Genomic DNA, 12,099 nt, shown 5'->3' with positions numbered 1-12,099 from the left:
AAACGGGGCTGATATGCAAGTCACAGTATATTGATGGGTTAGCCCAACTCACTGGAAGGGAAGGGAAGGGTGACCGATTTCACGTCAACCGCACCCCACCTGACTCAGCTTCCTCCCCAGCCTTTCAGAACAGAAATCAGGGAGTGTTTCTGTTTATAAAGCAAAATGAAACAAAAACAACCTTCATCTCAAACAAGACCATTTCTAACTCTTCAGACAAAAGAAGGCTGGCTCATGGGGCTCAAGTGCTAAATGATGCAGGAATGTTACAGCAGAAAAAAACAAAAGCTTGAATTCCAAGCTCATTTCTGCTGTTAATTAGGATTTCAGCTTATTTCCCATGCCAGTTACCAAGGGGAAGTAAATGTTGATAGAAGTTGGTCACGTAAATGGCATGAAATACGGATGCTTCATTGTCTCCAGAGTTTACGGGGAGCTTTTCAAAGGTTCTCATCTACTCCTCATCGTCAGTCAGTGAAAAAGGGATTACTGTACCCATTTTATAGATGGAGATACTAAGACACATGGAGATGAGTTTCCCCAAGGTTTCATTGCTAGAAAGGGGTAAGAGTGTGAATTCAGTGCTAAGTGTGTGCTACCTCCTTTATTCCTCACACAGGCCCTTGGTAATGGGACTATTATTAGGTTCATTTTAAGGAAAGTGAGGCCCAGGGACCCTGGTGAAGCCCAGATTTAAACCCTGGCTTGTTGCCTCGAATGCCTGCCACTCAGACTCATCCTACCTCCACCACCTTTCCTACCTTCCTCAAGAAAGACAGAAAGCTTAAGACATGATCGGTGTTGCTTTCAAGAACTTTCCAGGCTCTGTGCTGAATTTTGAATGCAGTGAATCAAGCCTTTGAGCCTCAGTAAAGCTGATTTTTATAATGGACAATGGTCTCTGGTAGACAGAGGGAGAGTTGGATGGCAGGGAGACTGAGGCAGACAGCGAGAGACACAGCAAGACCACGTACAGGAGTAATTCAGGACAAGAGTTCAAAAAAGCCATGGATTGTGGACACAGATTCAGAAGACAACAGGGAAACAAGGAAGAGATTTCTCTAGAGGCAAGAAAAGTACACATGAATTGAGTGCTCATAATGTGCCAAGCACTGCTCTGAGTATATGTAAATACTCATTTATTTAATCCTTATTTTAAAGATGAAACGACAAGACCAGAAGGATAAGGCCCAGCATCGAGGAACTAGTAAGTAAATGGCAAGAGCTCAAATTTGAACTGACACAGTCTGGTGCAGAGTCCGCTCTTAAACACAAAACCAAGCGGACTCTCAAAGGAGATAGTATAAGCTAAAAAGAAAAAGAAAGAAAACTCCTCTGGGTTATGATTCTGGAATTCCAGACTCAGTGTTGTGACTGGCTGAATGACCTTACGCAAGTTCCCTCTCCAGAACTCAGTCTTTTCATCTATAAAATAGAAACGTTAGACTCGTGTCTTGGGGTGCCTTTTCGTTTCCAGAGTCTCTGAGTGTAGGGAAAGTGGAAAATAGCAAATGGAACCACCAGGACCACCAGTCTGAACCGTGAACAGCAAGGACACACATCTCTAGTCCCAGGCCACTGTCCTCCTCTCATCCCTGCCAGCAGCCCACACACATTTCCTGGGTTTCTATGTGTGCTTGGGGATATAAAATACAAGAACATTGTATGGGGAGATAAAATGCAATAAATTCAACTTGAATTTCAGATAAAAAACACATAACTTTTTTATTTAATGTTTTATCGTGAATTTTGTGATAGTTTACATGGGAGAACATTAGCTTTACATTCATCCTATCGTTTATCATTTCATTGCCATGATTACAATCCCCTCCATGCATCATCAAACAACCAAAGGGTATACCCAGCAAGCCGGCCCCTGGGGTCGTTAGCACACAGCCCGTCTCCCTCTCTGAATCTAAAGTCCCCAGCCACTCCTTCTCTCCATGTCATTCTTTCTGCCTCCATATCTGGTATCACTGTTTCTCTAGGTAGGGTCCTGCACTCCAGTCTTCTCCCTTGATGATCCCAGGGACCTCCGCTCCTAGACTACAAAGTCAACCACTCCCCTCCTTTTGCTACAAAACATCTACCTTTACATTTCCAACCCTCACAGTCAGTCCTGATAGCAATTATTCACTATTGTACCACAAGAGTACTATCCCCATTTCCTTTCATCAGCCCCGCCCAGACAAATTGGATACTACTCAGGGGAGACTCTAACTTCCTCCGTGCCCTCTGGATCTAGGCTCCCTCCTGAAAGCTTGTAAGCCAGTCACTTCTTGCCTTTGTAGACCCCCATTTTGGGTGGCCAATGTCCAAGTTGCCCATCCCTGTCTACTCTGTGTATAGAGGAGGTGGGAATGATCCTCGCTGTAAAGATTCATTCCCTCTTTTGAGCTACTGCATCCATAGGTGTAGGTCAAGTTCATCAAACTGTATCAGATTACTCTTTTTTTCCTCTTCTTTCTTCTTCTAGTTGAGTTCTGATCATCTAGCCATTGAAGCCAGGTCAAGTGGTTATTATCCGCAAGTGTGGGTGTTCTTGAACATATATATGCCCTCTCTTCTTATCAGCTGGACGCTTCGCTCTCCACTCTAGTCCTCTGTGGCTATGTCACTGACTCTGGGCCCACGAGTCCCCAGGTCTTGCCACACTGCTGGTCAATGAGGTCTCCACCCAGGTTCACAGGAGTCTATTAAACGTTGTAGGGCTTACCTCACAGCTTCATTTCTGTTTTTCCCTCACTTCCCCTTATCGGTGACCAACGTGGTCACCAGACAGACCGCATGTCTGTTCGTGTATTCCTTTTGAGTCTTAGTCTTGGACGAGGGTTTGCCCTGAGGGGACCCGATCACTTGCCTTGATGTCTTCTGGGTGAGCAACTTGTTTGTTCTTGTAGTAGTCAGTCAGACTGCCAGTATTGTTTTGTATTTTTCCTGTTGGTCTTTCTTTCAAGAAGTATCTGTGTTCTTCTAGCCACTTCAGGCTAGTCTGCTTGTCCTCTCAAGTGGAGCTTTCCCAACTCAGAAGATTCTGGATGGGGTTCAGGATTCCACCTATGGTCTTATGTAATGCAGAGGCTCTGCAGGAAGCCTCCTTAACTGGGCACGTTGTAGCCCCATTTTAGGTATTCCAATCAGTTATAAGTAGAAGATAGACTTACAAGCTTTCTATGGTGATATTTCTGGCTATTCCTTTCTCTCCCCAACATATTTTAATATAAGCACATCCCATGCAATATTTGGAACATACTTTCTTTTTGGTATTCTCTGCTTTCAGTCAAGATCCATCTGACCTCAGCAATGCTATTCCTGCTTCCACTCCTCTTCTGAATCCAACTTGAATTTCTGGCAGTTCCCTGTTGATGCACTATTGCTACTGTTTTTAATTTACCTTTAGCAAAATTTTATTTGCATATCATATTAATGATATTGTTTGATGATTTTCACATTTCATTAGGTCAACTATTTTTCGAATCTGTTGGTCAGGTAGCTAGCTATCTTCCAAATTTCTTGGCATAGATGAGTGAGCGCCCCCAGTACTTCATCAGTTTATTGAAACATTTCAATTTGTACTCCATCATTTCCTGGAGCCTTACTTTTTGCCAACGTCTTCAGTGCAGCCTGGACTTTCTCCTTCAGTACCATCGGTTCTTAATCGTATGTTACCTATTGAAATGGATGAACATTGATCATTTCTTTTTGATACAATGACTGTGTTTTCTTTCATCTTCTTTTGATGCTTTCTGCATTATTCAATATTTTACCCATACAATTTTTCAGTATTGTAAATTGAGGTTTGAATTTTTCTTCAGTTTCTTCAGCTTGAGAAATGATGAGCATGTTCTTCCCTTTTGGTTTTCAAACTCTAGGTCTTTGCATATTTCATTATAATACTTAATTTTGTCTTTTCGAGGTTCCTTTTGAAATTTTCTGTTCAACTCTTTTACTTTCTCATTTCTTCCATTGGCTTTAGCATCTCTATGCTGGAGAGTAGGTTTCAGAGTTTCTTCTGACATTTATTGTTGTTATTTCTTTCTTTCCTGTCTTTTTGCATATGGGGGTGTAGGGAGAAAATTAAGAAACACTGTTTATTTCTGAGAAGAGGAAGACATCAAAAACATCCTCAATTTTGTTGTTTTCTTGTTGTTAAGGGCTGTTGAGTCGGTTCTGACCCATAGCGACACTGTATAGGGTTTCTGAGGAGTAGCTGGTGAGCTTGAACTGCCTAGTTTTTTGTGTTTTTTAAGGTAATAAATTTGACACATCTAAATAACAGCCATATATATTTTCTGCATGTCCAGTTGTATAACATTTCTTTTTTTATTTTTTTAAGGTTTTATTGTGAATTGAGTGATACTTTACATGGGAAAACATTGGTTTTACACCATTTCATTGCAATGATTACAATCTCCCCTGTGCATCATCATTCAACAATATTTGCTTCTATTCCCTCTGGTTTGTTTTGTTTTTGTTTTTGTGGGGGAGAAGGTGTACACAAAAACACTCAAGAATATATAATCATTTAAACAACCAAAGAGCACATTCTGCAAGCCTGCCTCCTGGCTGCCAGCACACAGCCCTTCTCTTTCCATAAGTCTAGAGTCCACAACTGCTCTATCTCTCCATGTCCTCATCTCGTCCTCCATCTCTGGTGTCACTGCTTCTCTGGATAGGGTCCCACATTCCATCCTTTCTGTCTTTTTAATGATATTTTGCTCTCCTCCTATATTATGCTCTTGATGTCTTCCCACAACTCTTCTGATCTTCTGGTCTTTTATTATTAGTGTGTAATGCATCAAATCTGTTCTTGAGATGATCTCTAATTCAGGTGGGACATGTTCAAGGTCAGACTTTGGCTCTCATGGACTTGTTTTCATTTTCTTCAGTTTCAGCCTGAACTTGTATATGAGCAGTTGATGGTCTCTTCCACAGTCCGCCTCTGGCTCTGTTTGCAAATGAGATTGAGCTTTTCCATCATCTCTTCTCACAGACATAGTCAAATTGATTCCTGTGTACTCCATCTGGTGAAGTCCATGTCTATGTTGTTGTTGTTGTTATGTGCCGTGGAGTCGGTTCTGACTCATAGTGACCCTGTACAGGGTTTCCGAGGCTGCAAATCTTTACAGGAGCAGAATGCCTCATTTTTCTCCCATGGAACAGCTGGTAGTTTTGAACTGCTGATCCTGAGGTTCACAGCCCAATTCATAACCACTGCATTACCAGAGCTCCTTGTCCGTGTGTATCACCACCTTTAAAATTGTTTTAAAAAAATAAGCCATTGGTCATGAAAAATTCTATCATGTGAACTCCAGCATCATTTCTTATCACTAAGGCCAAATTTTCCAACTACTGATCTTTCATCTTTTGCCAATGTTGTAGTCTCATCACCAGTAATTTTCAATGCATCTTGGCTACATATTTGATCAATTTTAGGCTGAAGAAGTTGGTAGAATTCTTAAATTTCATTGTCACTGTCTTTGTGGTTGGTGTAAATTTGAATAATAGTGGTATTAACTGGTCTTCCCTGTAGGTGTATGGATACATTATCCTATCACAGACAACATTATACATCAAAAATAGATCTTGAAATATTCTTTTTGACGATGAATGCAATGCTACTTGTGTTAAATCTGGTGTTCCTGGCATATTAAAGCATATGATTGTTAGATTCAAAATGGCCATAACCAGCCCATTTCAGCCCACTAATTCCTCGGATATTGATGTTTATGTGTTCCACTTCATTTTGACAACTTTCAATTTTCCTAGATTCATACTTTGTGCACTCCAGGTTCAGATTATTAATTGGGTTTGCAGCTGTTTTTCATTTTGAGTTGTGCCCCATTAGCAAATGAAGGTCCTGAAAAGTTTACTCGATTCACATCATCATGGTCAACTGTACTTCAAGGAAACAGCCCTTTCCCAGTCATATTTTGAGTGCCTTCCAACCTGAGGAGTGAAGCTTCAGGCATGGAGTCTGATGATATTCCGCTGCCGGTCATGAGGTTTTCAGTGGCTAAACATTCCAAAGTCGTTTGCTTCTCCTTCTTCCTACTCTGTCTTAGTCTGATAGACTTGTTTTCATTTTCTTCAGCTGAAATCTGTTCACTATCGGTGACCCTGTGTACCAGTGGTATTTTAAATACCAGATGCTGCCAGCATTACAACATGCAAGCCACCACAGTACAACAAACTCGACAGACAATTGGTGGTGTTTTGGTATACTAAAATAATAATGGAGAGTCCTGGTGTGGCACTGTGGATTAATGCTCTGGACTGCAAGGTCATTTTGAACTGCAAGGGTGGTGGTTCAAGCTCACCAGCCACTGCTTAGAAACCCTATACAGGGTTGCTATGAGTCAGAACCAGCATGACGGAACTTAACGACAACCTCTGAGCCTGGAGTGATGGAGTATTGCCTGTTTGCATTTAATGAATGTCTCTGGAGATGTTCTTCAGACTTCAGTAACAGACTGAAGGTGGCCAATACCAGCTCACAAGGGCAGTGGTTAAATAGTCATAAACGTTGTTAGTCTGCTGTTAAACCATTAGTAGCCAGAGTGGGAGTATGAAGGAGCTTCAAAAAGTTCGTAGAAAATTCCATTATCTTTTCATTCAATTTTTCCACAGACATTTTGAAGCTCCCTTGTTTACACCATGGAAACTGGTGAGTGCTGTACATCAACGTTCTTTGTCTGAGAAAGTGCTGGTTTACCAGCACACCACTGCCTCCAGGTGACCCTTAAATGTAGGTTTCTGTAAGGGAGTGGTCAGTGGTCCCGCTGCTTCTGTTGGAGAACAGACAGGGTGGACTGCTCCCCAGGAGGACAATAAAATTCACCTCTGGGATAATAGTTCAAAATTCTGACTAACTCTTGGTGAGTCTGGACTTCTCAGAGTACACCCCAGAGACATGAATCTGTGTTGTAACTGGCGTGCACACTTAGTCAACACTTGGTTTCTTAGCTGAGACCACCTCAGAAAAATGGGGTTGAGGGAGAAAGTGAAAAAAAAACTCCTATTTATCAGTGCCCTACTGAATCCCAGATGCAGCCAGGTGCTATACCTATTGTCTCAAAGTGTGAGCCCTAAATGAGTCAGTACACATAAAAGCATTAGAGCACTGCCCATGCATGCCCCTACGAGGATCACCATCAGCCTATGACCTTTGCAGTGCCCACAGCAGCCTCAGTGGAGCCAGGACCATCTCTTAGGAATTAAAGCCCCCCTAAGTAGGATTGAAACCCTGTACAGGGTCGCTATGGGTCGGAACCGACTCGACGGCACTTAACAACAACAACAAGTAGGATTGAACAGTGGCTGAGTGGCCAATATACCTCCATCTTCTCCAACTCACACCTGGGCAACATTTGGTTGGAATACACTGAGGGCAGGCTCTCTCTGCATGTGCCAACGGGGATAAAGACTCACGTTCACTTGACTTTTGGAAAGGTTGTGCGTGAAGTCAAGAGAGGGAGAAGTGAGGAAATAAGATATTTATCTCTTCACCGCAGATACCGCCACAGGTTACGAGAGAGCTTTACACTACGCAGTCTAGAGCCAGTCACATCTTTAAACATCTTGGATTTTCTAGTCCTGGTTTCTAATGAATTTGTGGCTAATTATTATTTCATGTTTGTCAAACCGTGGCCTGACTTGGAAAACATGGTCACTGTTGGACCACTGACAAAAGACTTACACTAAAAACAAAAAGAAAAACAAAACCTATTACCATTGGTTGCGACCCATGACAATCACGTGTTACAGAGTAGACATAACACTGTTCCATAAGGTTTTCCTGGCTGAATCTTCATAGAAGCAGATCACCAGATCTTTCTTCTGTTGTGCCTCTGGGTGGATTTGAACTGCCAACCTTTAGGTTAGTGGTGGTGATGGTTGTGTACCACAAAGTCAGTTCTGACTCATAGCGACCCTGTATAGGGTTTCCTAGGCTGTAAATCTTTATGGGAGCAGAAAGCCTCATCTTTCTCTGTGGTAGTTTTGAACTGCTGACTCTGAGGTTAGCAGCCCGACTCCTAACCACTACACTACCAGAGCTCCTTTGCTACCAGAGCTCTACTTCTATGTTATTTCCATGCCTATGATGAATATTGAAATAGGAAAGCCAGCAACCAAGCAAGAAAACACAATGTTTTTTGGTAAGAATGGAGGGGAGGGAAATGCCAGAAATGGAACCTCCTTGGGAGTCCCAAGGGAACAACCAGGTAAACGAGAAGGGGTCTGTGGAGAAGATTAATTCCCTCACGGGTGTTTCTTGGTCTCCAGGTGAAGAGCAGGTGTGGGAAAGCAGGGATAGCTGTGACGCTAGGCACCTCAGTAGATGCTGGCCACACTGGGTTGGCAACAGTCAGGTAAGAGAAGTGAAATCCACATCTTCCAAAGAGCAAAGTAAATCCACATTGTCACCAAGAGTACCCATTTCAGCCTTCCTTTTCCCGTGCCCTCCTTTCTTAAATCTGGTCTCACTTCAACTAACACTTACTGAAACGGACTATGTGCTGAGAGCTGAGGGTACAGTCAGCCTGTTGGCAGCTCACAAGTAATGGAACCAAAGTCAACAGTGGCTGTTGGTGTTAAGTGCCATTGAGTTGGTTCCAACTCATAGTGATTCTACATAGGGCTTCCAAGGACCGCTGATTGGGTTTGAACCGCCAACCTTGCATTAGCAGCCCAGTGCTTATCCTACAGCACCACACCAGGACTCCAAGGAGAGGTGCCAACTTCACCCAAATGAACAGATGAGTTTCTGTGATCGCATGAAAAGAGCATAAACTTGAGTGGGCATCATCCATTTGATTCATTTTTGCGGGGTATTAAGGGTCTGGAAAGGACACTGGGCTGGAAGCTCCAAGGACAGCGATGCTCCAAGAGTTCACCAGTGGGTGGCAGAGCCAACATGTGCCCTCACAAAACAGGACATTGACGGTGGTTGTACAACATGAAAAACATCATCAATGTCAGTGAATTATACATGTGGGAATTGGCAAATGTTTTGTTGTAGATATATTCACCACAATTTCAAAAAGACTCTTAGTGGCATGATAGGTCTGTGGGAGCTCAAAGGGGGACATGTTCCCTGCACCCTGGAAGGGCACTGGACACCTTGTATTGGTCAGCCACAGGGCAACAGTGTCTGGGAACCAGGAGCCACTGCCTGGGTTCAGCCTTGCTCTGCTGGACAAGTTTCTTACCCCTCATTGTGTCTCAGGGTCATTAGCTGAAAAGTGAGGACAATAATGATGCTTAGCCGGCAGGGTTATTGTGGGGATTAAACAAGGGAAGGAAGGTAAAAGTCTTCTAAGTGTTCCTGGTACACTGTCACTGCCAAACAAATGCTACTGCCAGGAACATGTCGTGCAGACCCCTTCAGAGGGAGTCCTGGTGACAGATACAGAGAATCCGGCCGCACTGAGCAGCCATGTTGAGTAAACCCCACGTGGTTCAAATATGCAGCTAAGTGCACATATGGGGTCATGGGTCCCTGTTCTGGGGTGAGCTCTTCAAACTGAGCTTGGTGACGTTGCTATTGTTGTTAGGTGCCATCAAGTCATGCAGCCCCCAGGCACATCATTGCTGTTATGTCTGAACCTGTTGCTGCTGCACTGTGTCAGTCCACCTCTTGGGGTACCGGAGGGCTCCTCATTTTTACTGACCCACCATTTTACCAAGCAAACTGAACTTGCTTTCATTTAAAGATCCTTGACATTTGGAATATCTCTGCTCTGGTATCTTATCAAGTTAATATGTGAACAGTATTAACTTTGTACCATGTTACCGCAAATTAAATGCTGGCCTGCCTACCACTTGAGAGGGTCGACTTACTGTCAGGACTTTGTATGAAATTAACCTGAGTTTAAAATTATGCCCCATCAAGATGAGATGGTGACCAGATCCCACCGGTATTCATTCATTCAAGCCTGGAAGGGATCAGGTTTAGAATCCCAGCCTCCCATAAACCCTAGCAAGGGCCTACCCATTGTAACACCCTTCTTTTCTAGATGAGGACATGGAGATGTAAATACATCAGTGGCGTCCTCACGATTACACAGCTTGGGAAGCAGTGACCACAATCCAGTGACATGAGGACAGAAGAAAGGAGGAGGAGCAAGAATATATCCAAAGGGCTACCGGGCTATGGCTTGTTCCACCACAGATTAGACATGTCCCTTCAGGTACACAGAGCAACCTGCACATATAAAATGACCAAGAGAGCAGACTTCATCTCTAAAACCCAAACTGAGTGCAGACCCTGAGCTCTGTAAAGGGCTTCTTGTACCCACTCCGGGTTTGTGAGCTGGGCAACAAGGCAGGCCGTGATGGTACATGACACAGTTGGGCCACTCTGGTAAGTACACACTTCAGAGCGCACGAAATCTCTCTAAGTGGGTCACAGAACTAGTGTGAGGATACAGCCACGCGATGAGAACAGGCACAAGGGTGTGTGATTCATGCTTTAAGAAGGGTGGTGAGGCTCTGGAGTTTTAAAATCTGTTTTTAATTTGTATTGCTTCACTAAATTACCAGGTAACGTCGAACAAGATCCCTAATTTCTCAGTGCCCACTACCCTCAGGAAAAAAACGACAACAATGAGCAAGGACCAGGAAGGTTTTTCTCGGGTTTGTTTTGTTTTATTTAGTTTTGTTTTGTTTTCCCATAGTTTGGAGAGACCTCAAAAAAAAAATCACATAATCTAAAGTTGATGTTTCAGATAAGGAAACTGAAGCCCAGAAAGAGAAATATCTAGTTTAAAGCTAACAAATCTAGTGACAGGGAAGAATTTAGAATACCTGATTTGTGGATCCCCTGCCCGTCCCATAAAATCCCACACTAATTCACAAAAGGCTTTCAAATACTTAGATGACTATGTTCACACTGTCACACCAATGTGACCCCATTCAAAAAGTTGGAATCCAATTTCTCAGGGATTTCTCTTTCTATTTGGAGCTACAGGTAGTTCTGGCAGCCTGCCACTGTAGCTCCTTAGGCAGAATATTTTCTGAAAAGCAATAGCATTTTTAAATGTTAACACCAACACTCAGCTCATTTCATTTCTGGATTTGAGTCTTCAGAACCAGATCGGGTTTCTGTGGCGCCTGTGCACATTAGTTTACGTTTTCCCCTATACTGACTTTGGCTTGTTTTGCTTAAGCCCTTTCAGAAACGTGCTTTCACAAACCTAATGCACGGCTTTGTGGGCCACTGAGGGAGGCAGGCATGGTACCCCATGTGGAAAGGGAATGAGGCTTGGAGTGAATTAGACCTGGGTTTGAGGTCTTTCAACATTAATTCAACAAAGTCAAACATTAATTCATTTACTGAGGACCTCGTATGTGCCAAACCCTGTGTTAGACTTTGGGTGATGCCTAAAGCCTCAGTTTTCTCTTCTGTTATATTAAAATCATAAACCCTTCCTTTTAGGATTATTCTGATAATTTGAGATAAGGCCCAAAAATGACTTGGTACACAGTAGAAAACTAATGGGGGCTGCTATTATGTTTATGTGAAGCAGGATGCAAGTACCCTGGAGATGGAGTATTACTGCTGTCATTGATGTGTGCCATCAAGTCGGTTCCAACTCAAAGTGACCCTGTACAGGATTCCTGAGAGCAGCTGGTGGGTTTGAACCACCGACCTTGTGGTTAGCAGTTCAGTGCTTATCCTATAGCTCCACAACAAGTATTATCATTAAATTGACAAGAGGGCAAAGTCAGAAAAGAGAGAGACAGGCAAATAGAAAGACAGTTAAAATATAGCCAGAAAGACTAGAGAAAGAAGAGAAAAACTCTTGAGCAAATATAATTATTGTCTTTGAGGAAAACCCATAAGAAACCAGTATGTTGTCGTTGTTGTTAAGCGCCTTTGAGTCAGTTCTGACTCAGAGTGATCCTGTATAGGATTTCCGAGGAGTGGCTGGTGAGTTTGAACAGCCAACCTTGCAGTTCAAACTGACCTTGCAGTCCAGAGCATTATCCTACAGTGCACCTAGTATATATATATATATATATATATGTGTGTGTGTGTGTGTGTATATATATATATATATATTTTATCAAGTCAATTCCAACTCATGGCAACCC

General features: G+C 42.9%; 1 protein-coding gene across 1 annotated transcript in view; it reads right to left on the bottom strand.

Annotated features, from left to right (window-relative positions):
- Positions 1-12,099, bottom strand: part of STPG1 (sperm-tail PG-rich repeat containing 1) — a 47,047-nt gene that overhangs the window by 31,978 nt on the left and 2,970 nt on the right. The window lies entirely within an intron of this gene.

This window comes from Chrysochloris asiatica, unplaced genomic scaffold (assembly GCF_000296735.1).
Source record: "Chrysochloris asiatica unplaced genomic scaffold, ChrAsi1.0 scaffold00047, whole genome shotgun sequence".
NCBI lineage: Eukaryota > Metazoa > Chordata > Mammalia > Afrosoricida > Chrysochloridae > Chrysochloris > Chrysochloris asiatica.
The sequence above is the reverse complement of the archived record's forward strand: the minus strand, read 5'-3'. Positions and strand labels throughout refer to the sequence as shown.